The sequence below is a fragment of the Jaculus jaculus genome, chromosome 6 (assembly GCF_020740685.1).
Source record: "Jaculus jaculus isolate mJacJac1 chromosome 6, mJacJac1.mat.Y.cur, whole genome shotgun sequence".
NCBI lineage: Eukaryota > Metazoa > Chordata > Mammalia > Rodentia > Dipodidae > Jaculus > Jaculus jaculus.
In genome coordinates this window covers 150,722,454-150,738,531 of record NC_059107.1, presented here as the reverse complement: position 1 = coordinate 150,738,531, position 16,078 = coordinate 150,722,454, and the positions used below count along the sequence as shown (strand labels likewise).

At 47.4% G+C, this 16,078-nt stretch overlaps 1 protein-coding gene across 2 annotated transcripts in view; it reads left to right on the top strand.

Moving 5' to 3' along the window:
• The window catches only part of Syn3 (synapsin III), a 525,100-nt gene that overhangs the window by 149,589 nt on the left and 359,433 nt on the right, over positions 1 to 16,078 (top strand). The window lies entirely within an intron of this gene.

Below are 16,078 nucleotides of genomic sequence, written 5' to 3'. Positions count from 1 at the left end.
AATTAGGTGGTATTAGATTCATTCTCAGAAGTGTGCTTGTTAACGGCTTAAGGTTAGAAACAACTCATCTGTCATCTGTAGGGGATCATTAAATGCATCGAGTAGAGCCATAGGCTGACACGGTAAGGAACAAGGAAGCATTTCCATTTGTACAGATGAGACAGGACTTCCAGGATCTGCCATGGCATAGGAAAACGGGAGGGAGAAGAGTGCACAGAAGGCTGTGAAACCCATGGCCACTGTAGCTCATCACCAGGACTCTGGTGACCCGGGAAGAATGTGGAAGGTGGAACAACACCCTAAACAAAGTTTTCACCAGAGATGGGCTCACGGAGGACACGCAGCAGTGTTAGGACTAATGGAAGTCAAGTATTAGTCAGTGTGTCTTGCTACCACAAAATCCTGAGGAAGCTTATTTTATGAAGAAAAGACATTTTGGGACAAGTTCTGAGCAAGGCCCCATGACGAATAGACTTCAGGTAGGAGTATCACACCTTGAACTAGGAACCCAGGGGCTGGGTGGAACCGGACAAGCTTTTATAACAGCTTCTTGGTGGGAAGTCTTGAAGAGTAGACCTCTCAAGTGGTAACATAAGTGCTACCTTCATCCTTCCAAGGATACAACCCCAGCGACCCAAGAACCTCTCACTGAGCCCCACCTCTGAAAGGTCCCACTCCCTCCCAGGATCATGACTCTGGGAGCAACCTCCTCAGTTAATCTTCTCTAGGAACATTGTCATAGGTACACACAGCAGGGTGTCTTCTAAGTGACTCCAACCCTATCCAATCAAGTTGGGCATGAAGATGAACCATCCCAGGTTAGTCTCTCTTGCTGCAATCAAGAGATGCCACGACAGGAGATGGGAGAAGCTGCTGCCAGTACAGCGTGACAACATGTCTTTTAATAGGCGGAAGGTGCGCATGCTAAAATGACAATGGAAACTGTAGTGTTACATGGGAGCAAAGTCGTATGTGCCATACTTCTATGTGGCTGGTAGCCTCGTAGGTGTGTCTACACCAGCATCACTACAAACAAGGGGTAACGCATTAGATTAGTGTTAGCATGCCTGTGGCTTTAATAGGTGATAAAGGTTTTCCAGGTCCATTAAAATGTTTTAAAATATTTCTTTATTTATTATTTACTGATTTGTTTGTTTGAGATGGAGGGAGAGAAGGAAGCAGACAGAGAAAGAGAATGGGTATTCCAGGTCTTCTAGCCTCTGCAAACAAACTCCAGACACATGTGCCACCTTGAGCATCTGCCTTTACATGGGTACTAAGGAATCAAACCTGGGTCTTTTGGCTTTGCTGGCAAGTGCCTTAACAGCTAAACCATCCCTAAAATCCTTTTTTTGTTTTAACATTCAGAGCAAATTTTTTTTTTTTTAATTTTTCTAGGTAAGGGCTCACATTAGCCCAGGCTGACCTGGAATTCACTATGTAGTCTCAGAGTGACCTTGAACTCACAGTGATCCTCCTACCTCTGCCCCTTGAATGTTGGCATTAGAGGCATGCACTACCACACTCAGCTTTCAGAGAAGCTTTTTAAAACTTTGTTATTGACAACTTCATAAATATAAACAACATACCATGATCCTAATCCCTTCCCATCACCCTTCCTTTCCTCCCTTCCTAATCGCCTCCCCCTACTCCATACTGAATCTCTATTTCTTTCCAACTGATCTCACTTCTATAATGATGTAGTCATTTTTTCCCATGCTATTGTATAGGTCTTAAGTAGGTAGCATCAGCCACTGTGAGGTCATGAATATCAAGGTCACTTGGTGGCTGGAAGATAGCATTGTAAGCCCTCCTCCCCTCCTTGGGCATTTACATTCTTTCTTCCATCTCTTTTGCAATGGTCTCTGAGCCTCGGAGGCTGTAATAGAGTGTCTTAGTTAACTCCATCGTCACCTGAGCACTTTGGTGAGTTTTGAGTCATCCCAGTGGTCACCGTCATCTGAAAAGAGCTTCTCCAACCAAAAGTGGGAGTAGCATTAATATATATGCATAAAAATAAGTATTTATATGGCACTTTGGCGGGCATTGTTTAGACAGTCAGATCACAGTAGTAGTTTCCCAGCTAGGGTTTATGACCTCCCAAGCTTTCATGAGATTTCAGTACCACATGCGCTACCACACTCAGCTTTCAGCACACGTCCAATCACAGAGTGGTTATTTTCCTCCATAACAGACATGCTACCATTGCACAAGTCAGTACATTTGGCCTGTCTAGCCATCCGTCAACCTTGCAGGGTCCACTGCTAGTTAAGACCATTTATGATTTTCCTCCCCCAAAAGTCTGCTTAGGTCTTTCCAGCATCCTGACTGATAGTCGACAGGGAGAGGGCTTCCAGCTCAACTCCGGCTTGATTTCTCACTAACCTGCAGCCCAAGCATGTAGGGTCTTCAGCAACAGGGTCTTTCCACGCAGTTCTGGCAGGAAGCCAAGAGCCTTGGCAATAGTTGTAATGTTTGGGGGCACCAGGGACCTTCGTGGCCCATAACTCACTGGCACTAGCAAGGGTATCCCACCGCAGCACTGAAATTTTTCTAATAATAATCTGTGGCCTCTGGGCACAACCTTATCCACCTCCACAAGATACTTTTGACCAAACTCACCTTCTATCTATCTATCTATCTATCTATCTATCTATCTATCTATCTCTATACATACATGCATACATACATACATACATACATACATACATACACATACTAGCTAGTGGAGATGGAGGTTTCTATATGGCTTATTCATAAATCTTAAATTTTTTCCATGAAAATCTTATTGCCATGCCTCCATATATGTGGCTCCCCAAAGCCAAAAGCATGCTTGTGCAGCGCATTGAGTGTGAGTAACAAGACCTGAGGGTGGTCAGCAGTGAAGGACTAGGTGGGAATAGTAGAGTCAGAGGAGACCACATAGCTAGGGCTACGTGTTCCTAAGTCCCCATGCCAATGAGAGCGGATGTGGCATCTGCCAAAGCAGCAGAGCCCCAGCCCCAGGGTAAACTCAGATGGCCCTCTCCAAAGCTGGTCCCGCCCACTCCTTCTCTGCCAGGCACGCAGCAGGCTGAGCTGGAAGCAGCCACGATGCTGTCTTAGGAAGTTCTGTCCGCAGTGGAAGGCGCAGCTGGAAGCTTTTAGCCTGTAACTCCTGGCTGGGTAATGGTCTGAAAATCACTGCCATGTGTCTCCAGTGAGGCGGGCAGGCCCATGCCTGGTCTCTGCCCCTCCACAGCTTCTCTCCACACCGCGCCATCCTTACCCACCCCGACTCCCTGAGCGGCTTCCTTTGGTTTCATCATTTCATGAGGCATCTGGATTCCTTGCATCGGCCAGGTCCTGCAAATGCAAATATAAAGCCAACCCCAGACCTCCCTGGAGGAGGAAACAGGAAATCGGACAATAGTTGGGATGTGTGTGATAAGAGCTGTGGGGAGGACGGTACAGAGAAGAGAGAGCTTAGAGGAAAAGGAGAGAGGGAAGGAAGGCGCTCCACAAGGGAAATGGTAACAACACTGAGAACGTCTTCTTTTCAAATATTCACATACACTTAACATTTAGGATGATTTGAAACAGATAGTGAACATACCGATTTGGCAGATATTAACATTTTTCCATGTTTACTTCAGATTCTCAAAAAAAAAAATAATTCTAGGGGCCAGGGATTTGACTCAGGAGTTACAAAGCACGTGCTTACAAAGCCTGCCTGCTGGAGTTTGATTCCCCAGTCCCTACATAAAGCCAGATGCACAAAGTGGCCCATGGGCCTAGAGTTTGTTTGCATTGAGGGGTCCTGGCACATCTGTATCCCCCCCCCTCTCTCATTCTCTCCTCCCCCCTCAGATAATTAAGTAAATAATAGTAATAATTCTGAGATATTTCTAACACAAGGAAAAGTGTGAGTACTACAAACCAGGAAATAATGTAAGCAATGCCACGACCTTTAAGAACTCCCTCTCTGGAGCCAGGCTCCCCGGCTACAGGATGACATCAGAGAGGCCTCTCAGCTCTCTGGGCTTGTCATATGTAAACACACACACAAGCCGGGGATGGTGACCCACACCTGTACTCCCAGCTCTCAAGATGCTAAGGCAGGAGGCGGCCAGCCTGCTACATAGTGAGACCTGGTTGCAAACACGCACACCTACCACCTACCTCAAAGGGCAGCTGTCAGGATTGAGCAAAGTCAACTCAAGAGCCCAGCACTTACCAAACATTAACTGTTTGTTGTTCCCCTTAGGTTCAGAGTTGAGCTTGTTGAAGATTAATGCAGTGTCATATTTGTTTTAGATGTTGTAACAGAAAGGAATTATCGTGTCATAGTCTCCGGTAAGGTCCCCTGTGGCACACCTTTCTCCAGGTAGACCTCTAGGGAATAAAGTGAGCCCTGTGGTCAGGGTTGGTGGGTGGCAAAGTGGGCAGCTCCAGCTTCTAAGGAACGCTTGTGTGGTCAGCACAGGAGGTGACTGAGGTTAAGAGAGAACGGTGAAGAAGCTCCAGGATGTATCGGGAAAAGAGTAAAAACCATCACCTGGGCGCTCAAGTCCCTTCTCAGACAGAGTCCACATCCCAACTGCCCCTCTTCCAGCTCCTTTTTATTTATTTTAATTATTGTATTTTATTTTTTTATTATTTATTTGAGAGAGAGGCAAACAGAGAAAAAATAGTCAAGCCAGGGCCTCCAGCCACTGCAAATGAACTCCAGAAGCATGAGCCACCTTGTGCATCTGGCTTACATGAAAACTGGGGAATTGAACCGGAGTCCTTATGCATTGCAGGCAAGTGCCTTAACCTCTAAGCCATCTCTCCAGCCCATAATTTTTGTGTTTTTAAGTTTTTTATTTATGTGTGTGTGTGCGCGCGCGTGTGCACATGCACATGCCATTTGGCTTTATGTGGGTGGCTGGAGAATTGACCCTGGCGGGCTGACGGGCTTTACAAACAAGTGCCTTTAACTGCTGGGCCATCTCCCCAGCCCCATTTTTGTATGCTTTATTTGTGTGTTTGTGTATGTTCATGTGTGTACACACATTTGCACATGCATATGGAAGCCATTAGACAACCTCAGCTGTCATTCCTCAGGCAGTGTCCACCTTTTTTTTTTTTTTTTTTTTTGAGATAGTCTCCCTCACTGGTTTGAAACTCACCAAGTAGGTTAGACTGGCTGGCAGAAGAGCCCCAGTGACCCAACCGTCTCCACGTTGCCAAGCACCAAGATTACAAGTGCATACCACCACAGCTGGCATTTTTGCCTGGATTCTGGGGATCCAAACTCAGTGCTGACGTGACAGGCACTCTATTAAATGAGCTATATCCTCAGTTCCTCAGGGTCCCTATTAATGGATACCCTCATCAAAAAAGATGAGGACAAAACACACTTGACCATCTTGCTTCCTCCAACAGGGAAGTCACCCCACGGGTGGACTCACTGTGACAGAAAAGGAGGAACATGTGGCTATAGCAAGAAAAATGTAGACACTTGCTGGTGACCCCTGAGTGCCGTCAGGACAGGAGAGGTTTGGAGACTGTGGTCCACATGGAAGCTCTGAGCTTCTAGTCACTTTGGAGTCAGTTTGGTTAGGAGAGGGGGTGTCTTTCCAGAACTCTGCACAGATCAGGTGGGTGTTTCCTGTGAATGAGGTGCTGAGGGGCCCCTGGATAGCTCGGTATTAACCTGGCAGCAACATGTGTGTAGCTTGTCAGCAGAGAGCTCTGTGGGGGAAGGCCCTGGGCATATGTCTCTGTGAGCTCCTGGCCCCAGTTTGAAATGTGCTCTCCTGTCACCCCTGGGTGATATTGTCATTTTTTATCTCAAAATAGGCTTTCCCCCCTCCTTGTGCCCCTTTGCATCTCCAGCATCCGCTCCAGCTGTTCCCAGGCCTGTCTCTCATCAGCTGCCTTATCTCCCAGATGAATAATGTCCCCTTCCCCCAGCAGCAGGGGCCTGGCAGGAGGCCGCATGCAGCCGCTGCTGACAGCCCTCCTGAACTCAGGCAGCTGTAGGAAGAGAGCTGGCTGCCCGGGACCCACGTGGGTGAGACTCAAGTCCTTCGTCTCCCTAAGGCCTGGAGGCCCCACCATCCCAGTGACATGCAGCCGGCCCAGCCCATCTCTCCTCCGCAAAACATGGTGCCGAGACACTTCACACATGAGTCCTGCCCTTCATGAGTGGGAGCTGTTTGTAGGAGATACAGTTAGTATGCAATCACAGACTTCTGGTCTTAACCTTCTTGGGAACATATTTAAGTATCTGGCTACCAATTTTCATCTACAGAATAGGATGGCTGATGTTAAGGTGGTATTAACATTGTTGGTTCTCTGCCCAGATCTGTGCCAGCCAGTATACCCAGTGAGGTTAAGCACCAAGGTAATACGAAGCCCATGACCTTCTCCATTGCCTTGGGCTGAGGGTGACTGAACCCCACAGACTATTGAGAGGTGAATCTCCCTCCCTCCCCACCTTCTCACACACACAGAAGAGTCAGTAATGGATCATACAGGTGCAGGCCGGGCCTCTTTGCTCAAGGTAAGGAACTCCTTAGGACTATTTATGCTCCAGGGTTTTCCTTGTGAATCCTATTGTGGACCCGCAGACTCCCTTCTGTTGCTCCCCCCACCCCTGGCAGTTCTCTAAGAGCACCTCCTCGGACCTCACATGCCTCCTGATCTGTTTCGGGATCCCCGCCTAGGACAGGATGAGCACCTCCTTCACAGAAGGTTGTGTACGAGCATCCTGGGAAACGATACCTGAAAACCCCTCCGCAAGTGCTTAGCACTCAGCAAGCGCCCAACAGTGTGTGGTGATGACTCTTACAACAGTACAGAGTGACAGGATGAAACTGCAGACAGGTATATGGGGAGGACGGAGAGGAAAAGCAAGTTCCAGAAATGGAGGGACACAGAAGAGCCCTCAGAGGTCCCTTAATCCAACTCTTCCTACCAGTGGGGAAACTGAGGCCCAGAGAGGGGAAGCCATGCTCCCAGTGACACACTGATAGACAAGGGCAGAGCTGGCACTGGATAAGGTTTTGAGTTTTTTCCCACCATTCCTCATGTTTTTAAGTCATATTGACATAAGATGTACCATGACAGCAAGAAGAGAACCCAGTGCCACTGAGGTCTGTTTCAAGGTGGACCTCCTGAGCACCCGGTAGGCACCCAGGGAAGGCCATGGATTTCAGCTTTTAGGCCCAAAGACCTAGGTGCACAAAGTGGCGCGTGGTCTGGAGGTCGTTCTGGTGTGCCCATATTTCTCTTCCTCTCTCTCATCTCATCTGTCTCTCTCCTCATAAATGATAAATGAATGAATAAATAAGTAAATACATAAGAAAACTGAGGCTATTCATATTATCTACCTTGTAGGGTCATTATGAGGACTAAAGATAAAATAACTAAAGATCTAGAAGTGATTCCTAGTACAAAGAAAAGTCACCTTGCTCCTGCTTGTGAGGGCCACATGGAGAAAGCCCCTGGGTAGATAGAGTCTCACAGTATCCTCGGTAATATCTGGAGGTAGATTTGGTTGTCAGAGCCGAGCTTGAGACTGCAGCTTCTTCTAGTGGCTAAAGGCCAATGGTGCTCCTAACACCCTCCAGGGCACCGAGTCACTGGGCTCCCAAGGGCCACAGCACTGAGCCCTGCTCTAGAGCCACCAGCTGCAGGGTGTGGCTTGAAGCATGTGGGGGTGTGATCCAGGTGTCCCGCATAAGCTCCGGTGTTCCGAATGCTGGGTTCCCAGCTGATGGGGATTTGGGAATTAACGCCTCCTGGAGGCAGTGTATTGTTGGGGGCGGGCTTATGGGTGTTATAGTCAGTGTCCCCTTGCCAGTGTTTGGCACACTCTTCCTGTTCCTGTTGCCCATCTTCCAGGGGGTGATGTCCACCCCTCTGCTCATGCTATTCCCCCTGCCATCGTGGAGCTTTCCCCTCGAGCCTGAAAGGCAAAATAACCCTCTTTTGCCCACCAGCTGCTCTTGGTTGGGTGATTTCTGCCAACAGTGCGAACCTGACTGCACCAAAGCTCTACCCCCAGAGGCTGTGTGGCCTGGGCAGCTTCCTGAGAAGCTCTATGCCCCGTCTCCTCATAGCTTTTCCTTTTCAGGAACCAATGAAAGCTTGGACTGGCTATTTAGAGTCAAAGTGAGGATACAGAAGAAGCCCTTTGATGGGGGTGGGCAGGGGTTGGCATTTTGAAGGGACCTTTGTCAGTTTCACTGGCGTAGACAAGGGGAATGCCAGCCAGGTGCAAAGAGCAATAGAGAGAGCGCTGGGACCTGAAGCCAGTGGACACAGACTATCATGCCCAACAAGTCTAACAATGAAAGAAAGAGGGTAAACGGCGAGCTGTGGCTGTAACGTAGGAGGCTTGGTTCTTATCTAGCATTCATCTAGCATCTCTAGAGGCCTGGCCACCAGAATCTGGTCAGTGTCCCAATCAAATGATCACCAGAGTGGGAATCTTCAAACGAAGGCTCAGCACCTGCCGCCTGCTCGCCGCCTTACCCAGTGAGCTGTCTCCGGCCTCTCTTGCCAGGCCTTAGCTCTTGAGCGCGGCAGTCGTAAAGCGTGTTCCCTTTTCTATTGTTCCCTGTTGTGTGAAATTGTACCCTGAGTGTTTTCCATAATGTCACATCATTGTTACAGCTTTCATTTTTTTTTTTCCAGAATGAAGGCAGGATCATTATTGTTTTTTCCTGCATGCGAAAACTGCTCTGCATTGTTTCATTATAATGAATAAATAGCAAAAGAAGAACCAAATGCCTGTTTCCTATTTCCTTCAAAATATTTTTATTTAATTGAGCTGCAGAGATGGCTTAGTAGGTAAGACACTTGCCTGCAAGCCTAAGCACCCAGGTTCAATTCACCAGGTCCCACATAAAGCCAGATGCACCCATTCTCTTTCTCTTTCTCTCTCTCTTTCTACCTCTTCTCTCTCTGAAATGAATAAAATATTTTAGGGGGTTAGAGGGATGGCTTAGTGGTTAAGGCACTTGTCTGTAAAGCCCAAGGGCCCAGTCTTGATTCCCCAGTACCCACATAAGCCAGATGTACAAAACAATGAATGTGTCCGGAATTTGTCAGCAGTCGCTAGAAGCCCTGGTGCACTCATTCTCTCTCCCCACCTCTCTCTTCCCATATATATCTCTCTCAAATAAGTAAAATATCAAAATAATCTTTATTTTTTGACACAGAGAAAGAAAACAATGAACATGGGTATGCCACAAACTTTCGCCACTGCAAATGAACTCCAGACACAGGCACCATTTTGTGTTTGGCTTTATGTGGGTTCTGGGGAATCAAACCCCAGGATGTCAGGCCTTTTACAAGCAATTGCCTTTAACCTGGGCCATCTCTCCATCTCCTCCATTCCCTTCAAATAATCAGGTGCATTAGCATTTAGGTGAATACCCACACAAACAAATCCCCACGTGTCCATGGGTTTGTTGATTTGCTGATGGTTTCACATAAACGTGAACATTATTTCACCTCTAGTTCATTTTAAACTGGTAAGTAATGGTATTCGTTAAGGTAAAGGTTAAGGTTTGCTATGGTCTGAATGTATGTGTCCCCCTAAAATTCACATGATGAATGTATGAAGAGATGAGGTTTTTGGGAGGTGGTAGGGTATTCTGGGTGGAGCTCTCACCAGTGAGACCAACACCCTTATTAAGAGAGCACAGAGGGTGGCCTTTGAGGAGAGGAGGCAGCTAGACAGCAGCCATGTGCTGAGAAGCAGAGCCTCACGAGGCATGGACTCTGCCTTGGTCTTGGTCCTCGCAGCCTCTGGCACCATGAAAAAGCACTTTCTGTTGTTCATAAGCCATCCAGGCTGTGGTATTTGGGCAAGTGGAATGTGGATGAGTGTATATTCAAAGAAAGCCAGAAAGATCTAGAATTATTGGGACTGCCCAGAGGGATCGGGTTACTGAGGCCACTGTGACATAAAGCCACAGATTGGGTAGTTTGAAAAGCAGAAATGTAAACTGTCCTAATTCCTGAGGCTAGAAGTGTGAAGCCAGGGACTGGTCAGAGGAGGAGCCTTCCTGCTTCTCCAGCAGTCCTAGCAGCTCCTGGCCACAGGCCGTGGCTGTTATCACTGACCTCCTCCTCCTCCTCTGTGTGCCAGTGCCTGCCCGCATTCACCTCTTACAAAGGCGTGGTCCGGGCTGGAGAGATGGCTTAGCGGTTAAATGCTTGCCGGTGAAGCCTAAGGACCCCGGTTTGAGGCTCGGTTCCCCAGGTCCCACATTAGCCAGATGCACAAGGGGGCGCACGCATCTGGAGTTCGTTTGCAGAGGCTGGAAGCCCTGGTGTGCCCATTCTCTCTCTCTCTTCCTTTATCTGTCCTTCTCTCTGTGTCTGTCACTCTCAAATAAATAAATAAAAATTAAAAAAAAAACAAAGGCGTGGTCCTTAGACTATGGTTTGCTCTATTGCACGGAGATCAGGACTTCAACCTGTCTTTTGTGGAGACATGATTCATCCCATAGTAGGTGGAATCCTCCAAATGATGACGGAAGAGAACAGAGCAAGGATGGAGCATCAGGGACGCATGAAAGAGAACCCAGGATGAACAGTACAAGATGTTAGAGCTGAAGATGGAGATGAGGAAGTCTCCTTCCTCCAGCAATTCATGCCTGTTTTTTTTTTTTTATGTTTTTGCCTGTGTTGTTTTTTTAAATATCGTATTTTCATTTATTTGTTAGAGAGAGACACAGAGAGAAAGAGAATGGGCATGCCAGGGCCTCTAGCCACTGCAAACAAACTCCAGATACATGCACCACCATGTGCATCTGGCTTAGGTGGGTTCTGGGGAATCGAACGTGGGTCCTTAGGCTTTGCAGGCAAGTGCCTCAATTGCTAAGCAATCTCTCCAGCCCCCATGCCTATGTTTTATTTAACCTTCTAGTACTTTATGAGAAGGCCCCAGGATTCAGGAAAGCCCAGCTGTCCATCATCCCTGCTGGAGCCTCTTCCCTACCAGCACACAGCTGGCAGTTTCCCCACGGGCCCCACCAGCCACGCCGCAGCATCCTGTTGTCTGCTCCTTGCCAGATTTTTGGTTGGCTGCCACCTAATTTCTCTTCAGCCTAGATTAATTTTTTTCGCGGTCCTTGGGAAGCTTTGCTAATTCCCCAAGTCCTTCCATCTAGCCAGTTCGAACACTCCCTCTGCAGAGCACACACATTTCCTGTGCCTTCCACTTGCAGCAAGTCAGTGTTATCTTGAGCCTTCAAGCAGCCTGCAGGTGGCCAGCTGTTTAGATCTTCTCCCCTTCCTTTTGCTTGTTTGCAATTCCTTGGATCTCTGTCCCCTAGATTAGGTACCAGAAGTTACATTTGCAAAGGTAGAGAAGTGTTCTGGGGGAGTATGAAGAACATGAAGTCTGTGCTGGTACACACAGTGATCTGAATGTCTGGAGTCTTTCCAAGCCTGGCTAGGAGCAGATCTGGGTGTGTGCTGGGCCAGTATGTGACCCAGCTCAGCATGGTCTCTCCCTTAGCCAACTTGGATCTTGAAGAACAAGGGATAGTTGCAAAATATGGGTGAAGCAGCTGAGAATAATGAGGTTTCCTCCTCATTATTAGCTGGGGTCCCAGGCAAAGCCCTGCTAGAATCTGTTCTTGCTACTGCAGGCCTCACATAGTTGAGGGGATTAAGACACTTCTCTGATGGTTAAGAGTCACTCAGCCTTGGCCCAACCCTCTCCTCTTGACACTGCCTCAAGCCCTCAGCAATCCATCACCTGTCCCGTCCCTACCATGTAATTATCTGTCACCCTTGATTTCCTCTAGAACACCAACAGTCACTTCAGAGAAATACCTGGGACCAGGAGCTCCTGTTGAGGCTGAAATAACAAGAAAACTCAGCAACAGCCTCTAGCCAGGATGTGCCAGCTTGTGTGGGACTGAAAGAGCCCCTGCCCAGGCATGAAAAGCACAGGGCTTGGGCCCCTGTGGGATGGCATAGACGTAGATAGGCAGCGGGGGGGGGGGGGTGACTGAAATGTTTGACCCAGCCTCATCTCTTGCCACTGCTTAATTCCCTTGACCCTAACTCCAGCCGCACACCCAGCTACGAACGCTGCCACTTCCTCCAGTGTCTGTCAGAGCAATATTGACAGCAAGCAGCAGGCCCAGTTCAACGGAGTACAGCAGCTAAGGGGCTCTGTGGCTCTCGCAGTTACGGATCTGGCTCAGCAGTACTGAGGGGCTCAGTGAGCGTTGGTTGACAGGACTTCTGAAAGTGCCCAGCTGGCAGTTATGCATGGCATGCCTCCATCAGTGAAAGAATGGTCTCTGTCAACCCAGGGAACTTGCTCTTTGCTGGCCACTGCTTCCCCCAATAGCTTCTACCCTCCAAGAAGCCTATGAGCCCATTCAACATGGGTCTCCATCTTTAGACCAGTGCCTGTAACAGAAATGTGGCCCTCTGACTAGAGAGGATTTGAAGTCTGTGTGCCAAAAAGAAAAAAATAGAGAATATTGAGCAGGTAAAACACAAACCAACAGGTTACTTTACCCTTCCCTCTACCTCGTGGACCCTTAAATCCCTGCCCATGATGAGCTGTTGCTCTGTTTCAAGACCCAAGCCTTCTGCCTACACTCACCCAGAATTGGCTCCAGAAAGAGCTGAACGCACTCTTTGAGCCACATCTTGTCCATGCCTCTCTCATTTCATTTGCTCTTTTTTTGTGTGTGTTTGTTTGGTTGGTTTGGTTGTTTGTTTGTTTGGTTGGTTTTTCGAGGTAGGGTTTCATTCTAGTCCAGGCTGACCTGGAATTCACTATGTAGTCTCAGAGTGGCCCTGAACTCATGACAATCCTCCTACCTCTGCCTCCCTAGTGCTGGGATTAAAGGCATGCACCACCTCGCCCGGCACTCACTTGCTCATTTTTATTTGTTCTATATTAATTGTACATAGTTATGGGTTTCACAAAGACATTTCATACAAGTATATCTTGTACTTTGACAACGTTCAACACCCTCCGCCATCTCCTCCTCAAAGTCAAACAGTTAGATTTGAGAAGAAAGTGTCTCATCAAGTTGAAAATCACATTGTTCAAAACCTGCAGTGCCTTTGCCCTCGTTGTCCAGGCCTTTGATCCCAGCTCCTCAGGAGGCTGCGGCAGGAGAGTTGCATTTGGAGTGGGAACAGGGCGGTCGCTCAGTTATGACTCATTTGCCTATAAGTGTCAAGTCCCTGAACTCCAATATCCTGTACCACAAACCACAAAACCTGCAGTGCTGACACGGGCGTAGTGAGAGGGACAGTCTGGTAGGAAATCGGGGCATGAACCTTGAAAAGGGAGACACTTTCAAGGGTGCAGCCGCTGGTAAGTTTTATAGCCTCTGGTAAATATCCCTCCCCCAGTGCTGATGCAGATAACCCTAATTAAAAGTGGGTCACACACACAACCCAAATTAAAAGAGGGACTATTTGGGAAGAAGAAGGGGCTCAATGGGAGGGGCATAGTTAGAGGGGGACAAGAGAAGGTAATGAGAGGGAATTACCAAGGCACATTATATACATGTGTAAGAATTGCTAATAAGGCCGGGTGTGGTGGCGCACACCTGTAATCCCAGCACTCGGGAGGCAGAGGTAGGAGGATTGCCATGAGTTCAAGGCCACCCTGAGACTACAGAGTGAATTCCAGGTCAGCCCGAGCTAGAGTGAAACCCTACCTCAAAAAGACCAAAAAAAAAAAAAAAAAGAATTGCTAATAAACTAAAGACATAAAAGAAAAGGGAGGCTCTTCGGGAGCTGGAGTGTAACTCAGTGGTAGAGCCCTTGGCTAGCATGTAGAAGACCTTGGATTTAATCAATCTATAGAACCTCACAAAGGAAAGGACATTTTGTTGAGAATAGCTCATACCCTTTAATCCATTAATCTCACTTAGACTGTATGTTACAGAAATGTTTTCAATGTTGCCATTGATTCGTGTGCAAAGATCTATGTGTGTGGGAAAGGCAGGAAGTAACCTGCCTGAAAACAGAGTGCTGGTTGACTTGTGATGTTTAATTCTGTGGACTATTACAGCTGTCAGAAAAAAAAATATATGTATATATGTTAGAAGTTATATTTTTGAAGGCTAGAATAGAGCTCTCGTCTAGCGTGCTCAAGACCCTGGGTTTGGTCTCCATCAGTAACAGAAGAAAGTTAGAAGGGAGGGGAAAGGAAAGGAAGGAGGGAGAGGAAAGAAAAGAGAAATAAGGTATTTTGAAGACATTTTTGGTGGTTAGAAAAATGCTTATATCATTACATTATGTGGAAAATTCTGGAATCACAGTTGATAGAAAGCATGAAATCAGTTATGTGTATGAATGCCTGTAATGTACAGAAAAGTAAATCCTTGGGTCAAAATGTGACTATAGAGATTGTTAGGAATTTTCTGTGAGTTTTGTAACATCATGGGCAATTTGTTTATTTAGTACATTTCGAGGATCTTTTTTTTAATTTTTTTTTTTGGTTTACTTTTATTTATTTATTTGAGAGCAACAGACAGAGAAGGAGGCAGAGAGAGAGAGAGAGAATGGGCGCGCCAGGGCTTCCAGCCACTGTAAACGAACTTCAGATGCATGCGCCCCCTTGTGCATCTGGCTAACGTGGGACCTGGGGAACCGAGCCTCGAACCGGGGTCCTTAGGCTTCACAGGCAAGCGCTTAACCGCTAAGCCATCTCTCCAGCCCTCAAGGATCTTTTGTAAATCAGATAAAACTGGCAAATCAGTAATATTAATGATATTATTAATAAGAAACATTGCAAATAAGTATTCCTGTCATTCTCCTTTCCTTCTTCCATCTCTGTTCCGTTCTGAGATTCTAAACTTTATCCTACCTGTCAGGAAAACAAGGCAGCAAATGAAAGTTGAGGGAAGACCTGTTTTTCAGTTGAAGCAGGATTTACCTGCAAAGTCCTGAGAAGGGCTCTGGCCAGGGAGGTCAGGAGCAACTGTCTAGGGCTCTCATCAAGCCAGTGGGGTCACTGGAATTCTTTTGTTACGGAGCATTCCACCTTGCCCCTGGGACCTGGGCTGCTTCAAGGAAATAATTTAACAGGGGATTTGGGCCGTTCCAAGGAAATAATTTTATTCATAATTGAGATAGGTGGCTTGGCTTACTTCTAGGAACTAGAAACTTACACACTGTACAGTGGAAATCAGAGTTCGAAAAACTGGAAGATGTGCTGGTTCTAACACTGCTTACAGTAAGATTGGCTATTTCTGTACTACACTGAACCAGACTCACAGAGAGCATGCCATGGCCTGAGAGGTCCCTGGAGATGAGTTACACCATAGCGGAGGAGCCCCTTGCTGTCTCTTTTGGCCATGAGGAGAGGTGATGCTCAGCCCACCATCCATCCCATCAACCCATCACACAGCTGTTCTTGTGGTCGGATGGGAGTCCAGCGACCACCAAGGGTCAGGATGAGTTAAGACCCATCTCCGCTGTGGCACATTATTTTCATCTGTCCTCACTAGGGGCAAATCCTTCCCTCCAAGAGTTATTTTAACGTACACTTGCATTATTTTTAAAGAGATACAACTTATTTGAAGTTAGAGACCTGACTCGGGATGAGTCACACAGATCAGTGGTACCGTGTTGAGTGCAGACCTCAGCTGGGGTTTTCATACAACTTAGAAGCAAAGAACCCAGAAATAGATCAGCTTTGACAGTGTGAATAGGACAATGCATACATCTGCCAGGGACTGGCAGATGGGGTGAAACGAGCATAAGGGACTAGACCCAAATTCAAGGTTCGCCTCCTCCCCACATTGGTCGTTTGAGGGATGGGGGGAGACTCATAGTACCTCCGTCTGAGCTGCAGTGTTCCCAACTGTGAAATGGGAAGGTGGTGTCCAGCCCTTCCCTGGCTCTTTTGGGGGAGCATTAATCAGTCTCCTATCCCCAGAGGCATCCAGCAGAGAACCTGGCCTGCACATGGGCATCACCTCAACCCCCTTGACACTTCCCAGAAGTTGCTACAAAGGAAAAAGCCCTGTTATAAGGTGGTTTACTGCTACCCATACCCATCTCTGCCACTCACCTGCATCATGTATTTTGTGGTTTT